At 44.4% G+C, this 16673-nt stretch overlaps 1 protein-coding gene across 1 annotated transcript in view; it reads right to left on the bottom strand.

Annotated features, from left to right (window-relative positions):
- Positions 1 to 16457, bottom strand: part of EDAR (ectodysplasin A receptor) — an 83960-nt gene extending 67503 nt beyond the window's left edge. The window contains exon 1 of the mRNA XM_023751366.1: positions 16379 to 16457. The gene's annotated coding sequence lies outside the window, so the exon portion shown is untranslated. The remainder of the gene's footprint in view (positions 1 to 16378) is intronic.
- Positions 16458 to 16673: the final 216 nt, after the last annotated feature.

Below are 16673 nucleotides of genomic sequence, written 5' to 3'. Positions count from 1 at the left end.
ATTTAGCAATGTGACACAAATTTAAAATGTTATACAAATGAGAAACCAAGATGGCAGCATAGGTAAACACGAGAGATTGCTGCCGCAAACAACCACTTCAAAAATACAACTAAAAGACGGAACGGACATCACCCAGAACCACAGGAAGGCTGGCTGAGGAGAGACTCTTCAACTAGAAGGAAAGAGAACAGCATACCGAGGCTCAGAGGAGGCGCAGTGTGGAAAATACAAAGGTGCGGAGGTGCGCCCGCAGAGTGGGCTGGTGGCTGAGGGCGCGGTTGTCGTTTTCAATAGTTTTCAATCAGGAGGGAGTCTCAGACTCTGAGCTCCAGATCCGGGCGAGTCTCTAGGGACTCAGACTCAAACGGGAGAAGCGGGATTGTCTGGCATCAGTTGGAACGTGAGGGCAGCTTTCTCTCTGAGGTTTGCAGCGGTTGCTGGGGTTCTGAGAAGCAGAGCCTTTGGGAACGGGACTGAGAGCAGCCATAACTGCTCCCCTCGCCCACCCTGTTGATCCCACCCCGCCCAAGCCCTGCACTGAGCCATTTGCCGGATAGCCTCAGGCAAAGGCTAGATTAGCACCTCTCCAGAGGACAGAAGTTTCCCACTGCAGATACAGCTGATTCTCACAGCCAGTCGGCCTGGTGGTCAAATCCCTCTAGTATTAACTACAACAATCAAGGCTTAACTAGAATAAGACTGCGCACAAAGACCACAAGGGGGTGCACCAAGAAAGCATAAAAAATGCGGAGACAAAAAAACATGACAGAAATGGAGGATATAGAGCTAAAAAACGCACTTTTGAGGGCTTTCAATAATGTGCTAGAAGCTGCAAATAAACTTGATGAGAGCCTCACGAAATCTAATGAGACCCTCGATGTTGTGATAAAGAACCAACTAGAAATTAAGCATACACTGACTGAAATAAAGAGTATTATACAGACACCCAATAGCAGACCAGAGGAGCGCAAGAATCAAGTCAAAGATTTGAAATGCGAAGAAGCAAAAAACACCCAACCAGAAAAGCAAAATGAAAAAAGAATCCGAAAATACGAAGATAGTGTAAGGAGCCTCTGGGACAGTTTCAAACGCACTAACATCAGAATTATAGGGGTACCAGAAGATGAGAGACAGTAAGATATTGAAAACTATTTGAAGAAATAATGACAGAAAACTTCCCCCACCTGGTGAAAGAAATGGACTTACAGGTCCAAGAAGCGCAGAGAACCCCAAACAAAAGGAATCCAAAGAGGACCACACCAAGACACATCATAATTAAAATGCCAAGAGCAAAAGACAAAGAGAGAATCTTAAAAGCAGCAAGAGAAAGAGACTCAATTACCTACAAGGGAATACCCATACGACTGTCAGCTGATTTCTCAACAGAAACTTTGCAGGCCAGAAGGGAATGGCAAGAAATATTCAAAGTGATGAATACCAAGAACCTACAACCAAGATTACTTTATCCAGCAAAGCTAGCATTCAGAATTGAAGGTCAGATAAAGAGCTTCACAGATAAGGAAAAGCTAAAGGAGTTCATCACCACCAAACCAGTATTATATGAAATGCTGAAAGGTATCCTTTAAGAAGAGGAAGAAGAAAAAGGTAAAGATACAAATTTTTGAACCACAACCATGCATCTATCAACAAGTGAATCTAAGAATCAAGTGAATAAATAATCTGATGTACAGAATGAACTGGTGATTATAATGAATCAGGGACATAGAAAGGGAATGGACTGACTATTCTTGGGGGGGGGGGGAAAGGGGAGTGGGAGATGCGGGAAGAGACTGGACAAAAATCGTGCACCTATGGATGAGGACAGTGGGTGGGGAGTGAGGGCGAAGGGTGGGGCGGGAGCTGGGAGGAGGGGAGTTATGGGGGGGGGGGAAAGAGGAACAAATGTAATCTGAACAATAAAGATTTAATAAAAAAAATGTTATACAAATTCTTTGACTTGACCTTTAAAAGGTTGAGCCTAGTTCCCTCCCTGTGAATATGGGCTGGTTTTCTTAACAAATAGAAAAGAGCAGAAGTGACTGTGGGCAGCAACAGAGACTGATCAGAAAGGACCCTGGAGCTTCCTGCTCTCTCACATCACTCAGCTGCCCAGTTGGGGACCCCACTGCAATCTCTGGAGGGGCTCCCCTGGCGAGGAACTGCCTCCGATTAGCAGCCAGGACAGTGAGCTTCTTCCAGCCCCAGTCAAGCCTACAGAAGGTGCAGACTCGATGAATATAACTTCCTGAGACTGAGCCAGAACCACCCAGTTGAGCCACTCCCTGATCCTAACCAGCAAACACTGTCTGAGACAGTACAGGTCTGTTTTAAGCGGCTACGTTTTGGGGTCCTTTGGAGTCCTATGCTATTTCAGCCACACCCCAGTGAGACATCTGTGTTCTGCTCCATAGAACTTAAATAGACACGCTGACCCCAGTTCTTGAGAAGCTGAGGATTTAAAGCAGACAATGACGATGAAATTAAACACAGAGGGAGGAGGCAGGGCACTGGGGTGGGGTGGTCCCTCAGCCCAAGCACATGCAGTCATGCTGTGGTCCTCATTCCTTTCTCGCAGCCCCTCAGGCGCCCACCCAGCCCTTCTGGCTGGACTCCAAGCCCACATTCCAGCCACTGCCCTTTCCAACCTTGCCAGGCTATGGGAGTGCTGGGGCAGGGCCGGGTCAGGCTGAGGCAGCCTCGCAGAAGAGAGACTAACCTTGATTAACAGCAGGATGTCTGGTAGGAATGCCAAGCTTTGGCAAGCCCAGTGCCCAGTGTCTGAACGAGATTGATGGGGTCCCGCCCCCCCTCCCCCCCCTTGTTGCTGTGGTGGTGATTAAACTGGAGTGAGAACTTATCTGGCTAATTTGAAAGACAAACAACACCCATTTGATTTGTTAATGGCCAGTGGCCAAGAAAGCAGATGCTGAGACCCAGAAAGGAGGTGAGCAAAAGTGGCCTCAGGCTGGCTCCCACAGGGGATGCTCTGCCTGTGCCTCTTCCTCTGCCTGCTCCACCCTGGCTAGCTAGATTCTCCCCTTTGCCTGCTTGAATTTTCTTCTTGCAGCGGTTCTTAACCTGTGGGTCATGGACAATGAAAATACACCCTGTATATCAGATATTTACATTACGATTCATAACAGTAGCAAAATTACAGTTATGAAGTAGCAACGAAAATAATTTAATGGTTGGGGGTCACCACAACATGAGGAACTGTATTAAAGGGTCGCGGCATTAGGAAGGTTGAGAACCACTGTTACAGCTTTCTGGGCTGGGTATGCCCAGAACACAATAAACCTGTGTTGCAAGTCCAAAGTATTTCCTATGAGAGTGCTTTGCTGGGTGTTTATAAGGCTGCTTTTCTACCTTTTGTGAAAACAGGCCAGTAGAGGCTGGATAGTTCCTCAAGGGCTGGCAGGGGTGGGAGGGTGGTGCTGACAGAACAGCAGCCATCAGCCCTGTTCCTGCAGCAGCTCAATCTTGAGGGGAAACCCACTGGCCTGCACTTGGCACAGCCACTTTCTAGTGCCCAAGGGTGTCTTGGGCCCCTGGGAGTGAGCCGATGCCCCTGCCTCCCTACTCCATGGGTTCAGCCCCCACACAGGAGCTCATACACTGTGGTTACGGCCAATCCTCACAGTTAGTCAGCATGAAGGTCAATCCTACCCACTGACATGCCAACAGCAATCAAGGCTCAACTACAACAGAAGGGCACACATAACCCACACAAGGGACAGTCCTGGAGCACACAGTTCAGATGATTAGGGAAACTGTGCCACTGGGCCCCACAGGACACCTACTACATAAAGCCATCCTGCCAAGACTGAGAGATGTAACAGGTCTACCTATTACCTAGAAACAAACACAGAGATGCAGCCAAAATGATGAGACAAAAGAAAACATGTCCCAAATGAAAGAACAGGAGAAATCTCCAGAAAAAACAACTAAACAAAATGGAGGTAACCAGCTAGATTTCAAAACACTGGTTATAGGAATGCTCAAGGAAGTTAGTAAGAACTTCAACAAAGAGATAGTAAGCAGCCTTGGGTGGGTGGCTCAGTTAGTTGGGGCATTGTCCCATACACCAGAAGATTGCAGGTTTAATTCCCAGTTAGGGCACATACCTAGATTTTGGGTTTGATCTCCAGTTGGGGCACATACATGAGGCAACCAATCAGTGTTTCTCACATTGATGTTTCTCTCTTTCTTTCTAAAAAATCAATGAAAACATATTCTTGGGTGAGGATTAAAAAAAAAGATATAACCCTACCCAGTTTGGCTCAGTGGATAGAGTGTTGGCCCATGGAATGAAGGGTCCCAGGTTCAATTCCAGTAAAGGGCACACACCTTGGTTGCAGGCTCAATCTCTGGCCCTGGTTGGCATGTGGGAGGCAACCAATTGATGTGTCTCTCTCACATCGATGTTTCTCTCTCTGTGTCTCTCCCCTTCCTTTTTACTCTCTCAGAAATCAATGGAAAAATATCCTTGGGTGAGGATTAACAAACAAACAAAAAGATATTTAGTAAGCATAAAAAGGACAGAGAAACTATAAAAAAGAACCAGTTGGAAATGAAGAATACAATAACTGAAATGGAAAATACACTAGAAAGAATCAACAGCAAATTAAATGAAACAGAGGATCAACTCAGTGATTTGGAAGACAAGGTAGCAAAAAATATCATTCAGAATAGCAGGAAAAAAATAATTTTAAAATATGAGGATAGTTTTAGGGACCTTTGAGATAGCACCAAACATAACATTCAGATCATAGGGGTACCAGAAGGAAAAGAGAGAGCAAGGGTTTGAAAACATATTTGAAAAAATAATAACTGAAAACTTTCCTAACTTCGTGAAGGAAATAGAAATACAAGACAAGGAAGCACAGAGAGTCACAAACAAGATAAACCTAAAGAGGCCTACACAAAGTCACTTCATAATTAAAATGCCACAGGTTAAAGAAAAAGAGACAGTCCTAAAAGCAGCAAGAGAAAAGCAAGGGAGCTCTAATAAGACTTTCAGCTGATTTCTCAACAGAAACTTTTCAGGACAAAAGGGATGGGCATGAAATATTCAAAGTGATGAAAAACAAGGACCTGCAACCAAGATTATTACTCTACCCAGCAAGGCTGTCATTTAGAATTAAAGGAGAAATAAAGAGATTCTCAGACACACACACACACACACACACACACAACCCCAAAATTTCATCACCACCAAACCAGCACTACAAGAAATGTTAAAAAAAGAACATAAATATGAAATAGCAATACCTATCAATAATCACTTTAAATATAAATGAATTAAATATAAATAGATTAAGTGTTCCAATAAAAAAACATAGTATAACTGAATGGATAAGAAAACAGACCCACCTCAGGATGAAAGATACACACAGACTAAAAGTAACGGGATGGAAAAAAGATTTCATGCAAATGGAAAGGGGAAAAAAGCTGGGGTAGTAAACTTATATCTGATAAAAGATACTTTAAAACAAAGCTATAACAGAGACAAAAAAGAACATTACTAGTGATAAAAGGATCAATCTGACAAGAGGAAAAAAAATCCTAGTAAACATTTATGCACCCAACAGAGCATCTAAATATATAAAGTAAATAGTGATGGATACAAAGGGAGAGATAGACAGTAATACAGTCATATGAGGAGGATTTAACACATCATTGACATCAATGGATAGATCTTTGGACAGGAAATCAACACGAAATCAGTGGCCTTATATGACACATTAGATCAGGTGGATTTAATTGATATTTTTAGAGCATTTAAAGCAGCAGAATATACATTATTTTTAAGTACACATGGAATATTTTCTAGGATAGACCACATACTAGGTCACAAAACAAATGTCAACAAATTTAAAATGATTGAAATCATATCAAGCATCTTCTCTGACCAGTGGTATGAAACTAGAAATCAATTATAATAAAAATACTGAAAAACACACAAACATATGGAGGCTAAATAACATGTTACTAAACAATGAATGAGCTAACAATGATATCAAGGAAGAAATCAAAATATATCTTGAGGTAAGTAAAAATGAAAACATAATGTTCCAAATTCTATAGAACACAATGAAAGCAGTCCTAAGAGGGAAATTCATAGTAATACAGTCTTAACACCAAATCTCAAATAAACAAGCTAACCTTACACTTAAAGAATTTGTCAAAAAACAACCAACAAAGCCCAAAGTGAGTAGAAGGAAATAATAAAGATCAGAGAAGAAATAAACAAAATAGAGTCTAAAAAACAATACAGTACAAAAAATCAATTAAACCTTTGCAAACATAAACAAGATTAATAAACCTTTAAGTAGACTCATCAAGAAACAAAGAGAAAGGACCAAAATAAATAAAATCAGAAATGAAAGAGAAGTAACAACTGATACCACAGAAATACTAAGGATTATAAGAAAATATTATGAACAATTATAGGCCAACAATTGGACAATCTGGAAGAAATAGATAAATTCCTAGAAACATACAAACTTCCAAGACTGAATGAAGAAGAAATAGAAAATCTGAACAGACCAACTACCTCTAACAAAATCAAATCTGTAATAAAAACAAACAAATCTCCCAACAAACAAAAGTCCTGGACTGGATGCTTCACAGGTAAATTTTACCACATAGTCAAAGAAGAATTAACACTTATCCTTCCCAAACTATTCAAAAAATACTCAAGAGGTGGCAAGTCTCCCAAGATTATTTTTTGAGGCCAGAATTACTCTGATTCCAAAACCAGACAAAGACATTCAAAAAAAAATTATAGACCAATATCACTGATGAACATAGACGAAAAAAACCCTCAACAAAATATTAGCAAACCGAATTAAGCAATATATCAAAGAGACCATAAAACATGGTCAAGTGGGATTTGTTCCTGGGATGCAAGGTTGGTTCAATACCTGCAAATTAAGTAATGTTATCACACAGAGTTTTGGAAGGAAAGCCTCCCCTGCTTCCCCTCCCGGGGTTAGATTAATTGTGAAGGATATAGATGGCAAAACGGAAGACCCAGAGGATGACTCCTGCAGAACTTAGACAACAATAGTCAAGAGGTAAAAACAATTTAGGTGTGTTTAGGAAGAAGCTGTGGTTCCCTCTGCCCTGCTCTCCTCTGGATTACTGGTCCATTGAATAAAGTTTCTTCATTTTGATTTTCTGACACAAACTGTTTCCTAATGAGCTCCTGACCATGCCTGGGATCTGACTTGTAGCCAGTGGGGAGGCAGGGACCCTGTGGGCATGTGGGGGCTTGAGGCAGGTGGGGCAGGGACTGCAGCCCTATCCCCGTGACAGAGCCAAGATAACTCACCTTCAAAGCTTGTTGTGAATATGTGGATAATGTGGACACTTGCACTTAATAACACCAGCTGCTGTGCAACTCCCTGGGTTGGGCATGTGGGTTGGGGGAGGAACTGCTTGGTAACTTCTGTGTTCTTAACCTGAAACCCAACTATGTCAATGTCTCCTAGTTGTTCTTTAACCTCAGCTCATTTCCTCATCTTTCCTATTTGCTTCGCTGGTTCCAGGCAGATCCGCAATGGAAAAATCCCAGGAAGGCTCCTGAGAGTCACATTCTGAGAGCTCTGCTGGGGTGATGGGGGGAAGGAGGGAAGTGAAACTTCCCTGTGAGGCTCTCAGGCACAGGAGGAAACCCCCTCTCCAGTTCCACAGGCATGCCTGCCTCTGGGCTCCACAGCAATCCATGTTTTTTAAAAAAGATTTGTTGGTTACCCCGCCAAGTCTAGGCTCACATACATACGATGGTATTTATGTTATAGTATGTGCGTAACAAATCATCTAGTGATCGATGTTATACACAGAAGTTTGGGGTGGGAGCTGGTGTTTTATGTAAATGGGGCCAGGAAGCGATTTTGTGATATGGTCACTTGTTAGCAGAGACCTGAAGGGAATGAACATAGAGATCCTGGGTGAGCATTTTGGGCAGAAGGAACAGCAAGACGCAGCACCTGGCGGTTCACGTGAGGAACAGCATGAAGGCTAATGTGGCCAGAGTGTGGTAGGGTGTCACTATGGGGGTAGCAACTAGACACTGTGCTCCAGGGGGATCACAGACACTGCCCTGTCCTCCTCGGTGTAGCCACCCCTTAACTACAAGGTCCTGGTGGTATTCTGGATCCTGGACAAATAGGCAGGTTGTCTGAGGGAAAGAAGGACACATCAGATGGACTTGATCTCCACAAAAGCAAATGCATTTTTTCCCCCAAATGCATGATTGATAAGCGGAGGCCTAGCTGACATTAACTTCAGTCCACGAGAGCATGCGGAGCACTGGCAGGACTTACAGTGCGCCCTGTCCTCTTCTTCTTGCTTAAATCCACCCAATAATCCCACAAGGTGAGAACTATTACTTTTTCTCAGGAAACCGAAAGACTACCCAACAGCGACTGTCCAAAGTGCCATCACTAGCATGTGGAGAGCCAGGATTGGACCCACATCCATCAGATGCTGGAGGCTGAGCTCCTCTCACCCTTTCACACTGGCCCGGCCTCAGGATCCTTTCCCAGGAATTTGCTGCCTCCTGTGCCCATGCCCACTCTTATCCTCCCCCACTGGACACTTTGTGCCCAACATCTGAGGAGAAGAAAGGTCCCTGATGTTGAAGTGGCCCTGGTTGGTCTTGGGTCTCTGACGCTGCCACTGTGAGAGCAGCTGCTGGAGCTGCTCCTGGCCTTGAGGGAACAGAAAGAGAAGGCTCTGCTTTCTGCCCTACTGCCAGCAAACAGCACCTGCACAGGCTCTGGGGCCCAGGCGGCAAGGGTGTCTGCTGAGGAATTAGGGGAGCTAAGAGATGTCTGAGTTTTAGACGTCTGTCTAGGTAGAAATTGTGCTCCACCCTGAAATGGTCATGACATAAATTCAATATAATTGTAATAGCCCATCTCATCCCAGATCTGATCTGAAGGAGCTCATGGAAAGACAGCAGGTTGATGTCCAGGATCCTGGGTTGAAATCCTGCCACTTACCAGGAGAAAGTTCCTGGGCAAATCACCTCACCTCTCTGAGCCTTACCTACACATTTGTGAAACTGTGATGATAATCTCTATGCTATAGGATTGTTAGGCAGATTAAACAAAATGAAAACATTTAGAGGTAATAAGTGTCTAATAAAGATTGGTTTATATAAATATTTATTGAGTACCTGCTGCGTGACAGGCATGTGCTAAGTGCTAGAGACTAGACATGTTCCCCGCCCTCAGAGAGCACAGGTGGAGGACACACACTGAAGAGACTGATTACGTGCGGTGCAGTGTGACGTGGCAAGTGCTGTTATTTTTGTCTTGTATGTATATGTCTTTTTGTTCATATGTGAATCTGTGGCTATTTGTTCTATTCCTTTCGATACTATGGGCATGAGAACAGGAAGCTTGAGCAAGATTTGGGCACATGATCCTACTGCAAATGCAGTGGCCTCTCCAGCGTAACAGAAAAAACATCCAGAGGGGCCTTCCAGAAGCATTCTCCAGGCCACACTCAGGGAGCCTGTGCTCTCCTGACTCGCACCAGGTGGGCAGGCAGAAGGATGCTCAGCAGACTGACCAGGGCCGGCATCCTGAGGCCCCTGACTGATGCTGCAGGAGGCGAACGGCCGGTTCCGCAGAGAGAAAGGCACACCACATTTGTCAGAGTCTCAATTCTGTTTATTCTGTACACACAAGGAGCTCAACATCCTACTGTTCTTGGTTTTGCAATCTCCACAAAATAAATATTTGCCTTCAAAAGCAACAACTGTGATAATCATCACAGTAATATCCTCAAGCACCGTTTCCCTCACACAAGCCAATCTCAGAAGTCAAGTCAGAGAGCTGTGTGTGGTCTGTTTGGATAATGATTTTCATGTGGAAACCTCATGCTGGAAATCAACTGGCAGCAAATTTGCAGAAAGTCTGGTCTCTTGCTTTTCGACTTGACTCAAAACCAGGTGTCCCAAAGCACTGGAGCATCCATCCCAGCCTTGGTTTCCTCTGTCCATAAAATGAGGAGCAAAATTGCTTAAATGACTTCAGGGAACCAAGATATTTGCTCAGATCACAGTGGTCCTAGGAACAGGCTGGTCTCTGTCCGAGGCCATCAGGAGAGATCAGTGTGTTCCCATATCTTAGGGATGGATCTCTCTCTCCCAACCCCTCAGAGAATGAGCTAAAATTTGAAAAAGGTTTTGCTGAATTTCACTGATACTGATGGGAAATTTTATGGCCCATAAAGGAATACAAAAACACACACTCTGCAGGTCTAACATGCCATTTACAAATGCTCCCCTGTACCCAGTGGCTGCTGTGCCTCTCTCAGCTGCACCTCTTAGAGATGCTGGTTGGAGCATTTAAAGAGCCACATTCCCAAAGTGTCCATTCTGATTGAATTTCTTTATTATGAACAACAAGTTTTAGGAACAGCCATTTCCAGACATTATTAAGGACTAAATCTTAAAGAAAATGAACCTTGAAGAATCGTCAGAGGTGCCTTTAAGAAAGTGCATTGCATTCCAATATTTTTAAGGTTTAAGTTTTTTTTTTCTAGGCCAGAGTTAATGTTTGTTATGCAAAAACACAGAGCCTCAATCAAAATATTAAACCATAAAACTATTTACCAAGTAAACAAAATCAACCAAACCAATAGACATTTGCATCCCATCTGACCATGGGGTGGGCCTTCTTGCAGTGTCAGGAGCCCGCAGGATGCCACGCTCCTCCCTCATGCCCAGTCTGTACACTCGCACCGCCCTGGGCTTCTCAGACCCAGAGTCTCTTCCTCTCGGCTGACTTCCCACCTGACTGATCTCCATGATCTTATAACTTGGAAGGAAACTGAACTTGCCAGCATGCTCATGGGGGTCACATGCTGGACGAGGCAGAGCAGCTCCAGCATGCCAAACTGGGTGTGAAACTGATCTCTAAATTAGTTCCCCAATGGCACACCGGAAAGAGGAGGTGCTTCTCTGTCTGTCCAATTCCATCTTTCTCCAGACACCAGGCAGTGCTTCCCCTTCTCTCCCAGTGAGAAATGGGGACCGAGTGGAGCTGCCTGGGGGCTCTGGGCTGACTGCGGAATATCAGGTAGGACTGCAAAGAGGAAGAGACTATGTTTGACTCTACAAAAATGTAAGCATGTATTTCAAGTTGGAATCTTTAAAATTTTTCTCAGAAAAAAATTGCCATTTGTTAACTGCAAGGAGAACAGATATTGGACTGAGAGGGATTTCTGCTGCCTGCCCCACTCTACACAGCAGGCAAACCAGCCCTCTCAGGAAGAAGCTGCCTGGGATCTGATTTATGGTGGATGCCAGCAGGGTGGGTTTCAAAATATAGCAGTTGGTGTGCTACGGCACTAATGGTCGCAGAACAACGCAGGCATGAACAATCGCGCTGAACTTCTGCCATGAGTTAATGTATAGATTTATCTGTCTCCTTTACCTTTAATGGAAGCCCTTACCCTTACTAGGCCTCTAGCCCGCCATGCTCTGGCTCCTGGTTCTCCTCCCTCATCTTCTCCTGTTCTTGCCACCTTTCCCTGTGCTGTAGCCACACTGCCTTCCTGGCGCTGGGACGTCCCAGGTTCATCTCTACCCGTGGCCCCTGTTCAGCTCATTCTGTCACTTCATTTAGGTTTTGTTAGGATATCATGTTCTTAAGATATCTTCTCACTCCTACCCCAAGCACTTTGCCTGCCCTACTTATTTGTACATTCACGGCATAGAATTTTCCTGAAGTCATATTCAGATCTCCACACCAGAATGTGAGCTCGGGGATGCCGGTGCTTTCTCTTACCACCCCGGCACCACTGTGTCCCTGCACACAGGACAGGGCCTACCATGGAGTAGAGGCTCAGGAAAGATCTACTGAGTGATGAATGTATATTGAAATCAACGTGAATCCTACCTTATTCTCTCCCCCAGCATTAAGTTTATGGAATATGGAATTGGAAATATGACAACATGGACATTTTGAGAGAAAGGATTTGGTAATGATGGTCTGACAGCTGCCAAAGCCGTGACCTTTTCTTGTTTATCCACACTCTAGATTTGTGTCTTTCTTCATGTCCTAAGAAAGTGCTTTATATTAGGATTAAAGCGTTGTTGGTGGAATTATCTCTCTATTATTTTCAGGAGATTTCAGTATTTAGGCTCACCTTTTAGTTGCTTCTATCCAGCTATTTAATGGTGTCATATAATGTATCAGTCTTAAGGGATCTAGAAACCCCATAGCTAAGCTTAGCTGTGTGTACCCTGGGCCTCACTGTTACTAGTAACAACATGGCCATGGCTGCTCCTGCTCTGCTTACCAATTCCATTGAGACTCACAGGCCAAGGCACCTTCCTGTTGACGAGCTGGCTGGGTGGCACGCTGCAGCTATGGATGCAGGGACATCTCCCTGTGCAAGGCTCATTACCACCCACCCATTTTCCACAGGGATCTGGTTTGTCAGAAGTGGGAAACAAAGGCCTACTGGTTAGTTAAGTGTGTTACTATGTGCACAGGCCTCTGGCACTTCCGGACCTGGGCAGAGGGCGAGCACCTCAGCTTCGCCAGCTGTGTCTGTTCCACGTACCCAGCCTTTGAGGAATAACACATGTCTCTGCACCTAGAGAAGGTAGCTTTGCCAATTGGAATATGCTTGTTGACGTAGGGCACTGTGGTGTCCAGGCAGTCCCTCTCCCACTGTGTGATTAAAACAACTGGTGACCTTTTTAAAAACAATTCCATTCATTCATTAGACATATTTTCATTGAATGCCCACTATGTGCCCAAGAGGACACTGAGACTGAGGATACCTTGGATTGTAAGGAGTCCCTTATAGAGTATCTAATGAATGGGCCACCTTCCTGCCAAGACCCAGGGTAAAGTTTTTCCCTTAACTTCGACTGGATAAAGCTAACAGCCCTTGGGAAATGCTTTGTGACTGCCTTGGGACAGACAATGATGAAAAATTAATACAGTCCGGTGTCATTTGTTTGTACTAACAGAGGCCAAGGAGTTGTTGGGATGCCTGAACCCCAAAAGCTATTTGAAAAATTTTCTTAGTTACTAGACTATATTAGATTGAAATACCTGAAATTACCTAGATTCAACTACGTTTACACTATATACAAAAAGCAATTTCATATTCTCAACTCTAATATTTCTTCTATTGCTATACCTTTAGTGGAATGGCTCACAAGAACGAGATGGAGGTCATTTCCTCTTTAGCCCTTGCCTCTGATGAGGCCAGAAGCCAGGAAATAGAGTGGTGTCTGGGTTGACACAACCCTGGGAATATGAGATCTGTATACCCTATTCCAGCGGTTCTCAACCTGTGGGTCGCGACCCCTTTGGCGGTCGAACGACCCTTTCACAGGGGTTGCCTAAGACCATCCTGCATATCAGATATTTACATTACGATTCATAACAGTAGCAACATTACAGTTATGAAGTAGCAACGAAAATAATTTTATGGTTGGGTCACATGAGGAACTGTATTTAAAGGGCCAGGAGGTTGAGAACCACTGCCCTATTCTAACTGGTGGTTGTCATAGCACCTTCTCTGGTTGCTCTTACAGAAGCAAACGTGTCAGCCTGAGGCAGGAGAAAAGGTTCTAGTCCTAGTCCTTCTAATTACAAGTCACACAGCATGAAGCCTAGGAATTCCAGACATGGAACCCATGTCAGCTATTATTGGTATCACCATCATGATTAGCCATATGGCTTTGCGCAAGTTACTTAGCCTTTCTAAGCCTCAGTTTCCTTATTTGGAAAATAAGGAAGACATGCATGAAAATGCTTTGCCAAGAGCTATAGAAATACAGTGGAACCTCATTTCTCAAACATCTCCCATCTCGAACAATTCGCTTCTCAACCTGACAACCCTTTCATGCTGATACCTATATGGTCAGTCACACATCTCTCAGGTGACAGAGGAGAGAGTCAGTTTGCAAACATGAGTCAATTTGCCACTGTTAAAAATTTCAGGATATTGTGCTGTGAATATTTTCGTGTTTTTTTTTTTTTTTGCTTTTGTTGCTGCTTATAATTATTGTTAAATTTTCACTTCTTATTGTACATTTCCTTTCCTTTTTGTTAAGTTTTCACTTATACTTCATGTCCTTTTTGTTTTTAAAGTGTTTATTTGTAGATTAAACAGTACAATAGACATGTACTGTATGTAAGAAAGGTTAAAACGGAATCATTTGGGGTCTGGAACAGGTTAATTCAATTTACTTTATTTTTGATGGGAAAAATATGATTCGGGTTTTCGAACAGCCTTCCAGAAGGAATTAAGTTAGAGAAACGAGGTTCCACTGTGTAGGGGAGACTACATGACTAAATGACTGGACATTGGTTTATCTTCCCCTGCTTCACAATATGTGAATTCAAGGGCAGGACCTAGGCTGCCAGTGATGGGGGCACTTTAGAGGCCTTTGTCTCCTAATTGCTGTAATGTGCTAAGTGAGCTTAATGTAAGTTAATTAATGGTACTACTTAGGGTGGAATTACCTAGGCAGAGCCTAAAACAGCATCAAAGGAATGAGCAGGCAGGTGTCTCTGGAGTAACTGAGGAAACATGGCCAGGAGGGAAACTGCTAAGAGGCATGCAGACCAGACCCTGAACAAGCCCAGGAGGGAGGCTGCCTGAGGGCAAAGCGTTCAGTCAAAGGGCTGGCTTCCACACCATCCTGTTTACAGCTATGGTTTGAATTTCAGTTTTTCTTGAGTCTTTGAAGCTGAGTTTCTGGGCATTTCCTTGGGAATGGAGTCTATTTTTTGGAAACCACAACTTGAACCGAGGAAGGAGGCTAGGTGATCTAGCTTCCATCTGTGTTCCTTTGGGACTTATGGAACTTTGGTGCTCCTTGGTTAAAAGAGTTAATTTGGTTTTGTGTCCTGTGAAATGGGGGAAATAACAGGTCTCTCTTGCTGCCTGTCCAGGGACACAAAGACCCTTTAGAAAGGAAGGTGAGCCCCTGACACTTCGGAGCTTCGAAATATGTGTTGTCAACAAAATGAAAACCCTGTTTATTTTTAGAAACCCAGTAGTGCGCAGAGAGTGAAAATCAAACATTCCAGGGAAATTTTATTTTTTTCTCCCAAAGACACGTGTTGTTGCGATTACCCTACAAATGTGCTGTCACAAGTTAATACAGCACAGCCTGGCTCACTTGAGGGTGGAGAGAGCACAGAGCAGAGATCCCAGCTGATCGTCACTGGGGCCCCCAATCTTCTCCTCCAGTGACAAAGGGCACATGTGGGTCATTATAAGGACAAATGCAAATTTCCTAGCTTTGATGAGTAACTGCCTTTTTGGTGAATTTTGTCAAAATGTAACTTTAAAGGTTATAAATGTCTATGGCTTAGAAATCTCAGAGCATCCAGTCAGGCAAGAAATATTCTGTATCTTACTTATTTTCCTTGATTCCTTTTCTCCTTTAGTCCATAATGGCTTTTCACCACCCCAATATTTGGAATTAGCTGCAGTTTCACTCTTGGCTAGAGGTATCTCAAAAGTGCAATCCAGAGCCACAACTGTAGTGGCTGCAGAGCAGAGGAGGGGCTGGTCTTTGTTTGCTTCCCTCCTCTCTCTGTTCTTCATTCTTGTCATCTCAAATCCATGTGTCCCGCCAAATTCCCCTGACTGACAGGGCTTCTGCCCCACCCCTTATTGCTTTAATTGCCCCTTTTGAATCCTCACCTGCTGTCCTCTCCGCTCCTGTCCTTGCCCTGACACCTCCAGCCTTTGCAGTGTGGGAGCAATTGCTCCAGGATGCTGGGAAATCGGAGGTGCTCTTGTTCAGGAGCCCAAACTCCTCCATGATCTGTCAGAGCATCGAGAGGAGCCTCTTGGCTGGAACTGAAACCCTCGTTCATCAGAAATACAACGCCCCCCCCCCCCATCCCCACCTCCCCACAGAGGCCAAAACCACAGCTGAAATGTCTCTTAGGGAACTTCCAGAGCTTGGCAGTGGGGAGGGGACCGTAGGCACAGGGTGCAGCCAAAGTCCCAGCTGCTGCTTGCCTTCCGGTGACCAGGCTCAGGTCAAACCTGAGAAACACACTTTCATGTTCTCTGGAGACACCTGTTGTCCTAGTGGCCAAATCTTAAACCCTGGTAAGCACATACAGAGATTGGCTCACTAACCAAATAGCAAAATAGGGTTTCTGATGTTTTCCTGAAAACAAAGGAACAATCGTAGGTCTTAGAACTAGCAGCGCAGACATATAGTAATTGGGAAAGCTTGTTCAAACGCAACCCAAATATGACACGCATTTCAAAAATGCACTCAGGCTGTTTTGCAGCCCACGACACCTCAGTCTCATCCAGAGCTTACGAGTTTAGAAAACCAACGGGAATGACGAAGGCTTACCTGGACGCCGTTGTAGGGTCAGTTTCTAATCCAAGCAGAAGATGGTCCGTGAAGAAAGCCAGGCACAGCCTTATTTTGGGCCACCAGGGTGCACAGGTGGTCCCAGAAGCAGGTGCTGGTGGCCCACAGCGCTGCCGAGGATGAGACACCTCTCGCTGTCAGCCTCACCTTCCGTCTGTTCCAAAGGGCTTCCTGGGACTCTTGCCTGCTCCCGTCCTGTGGGCGACTTCGGAAAAGGCAGAGGGGCTTTCCCTCACTGCAGACTCACCTGCGCCATCTGGAGGCCTCTCCCAGC

Source organism: Myotis lucifugus, unplaced genomic scaffold, assembly GCF_000147115.1.
Source record: "Myotis lucifugus unplaced genomic scaffold, Myoluc2.0 scaffold_21, whole genome shotgun sequence".
Lineage (NCBI taxonomy): Eukaryota > Metazoa > Chordata > Mammalia > Chiroptera > Vespertilionidae > Myotis > Myotis lucifugus.
Note: the sequence above shows the minus strand (reverse complement) of the source record. Positions and strands in the feature narration are given on the sequence as shown.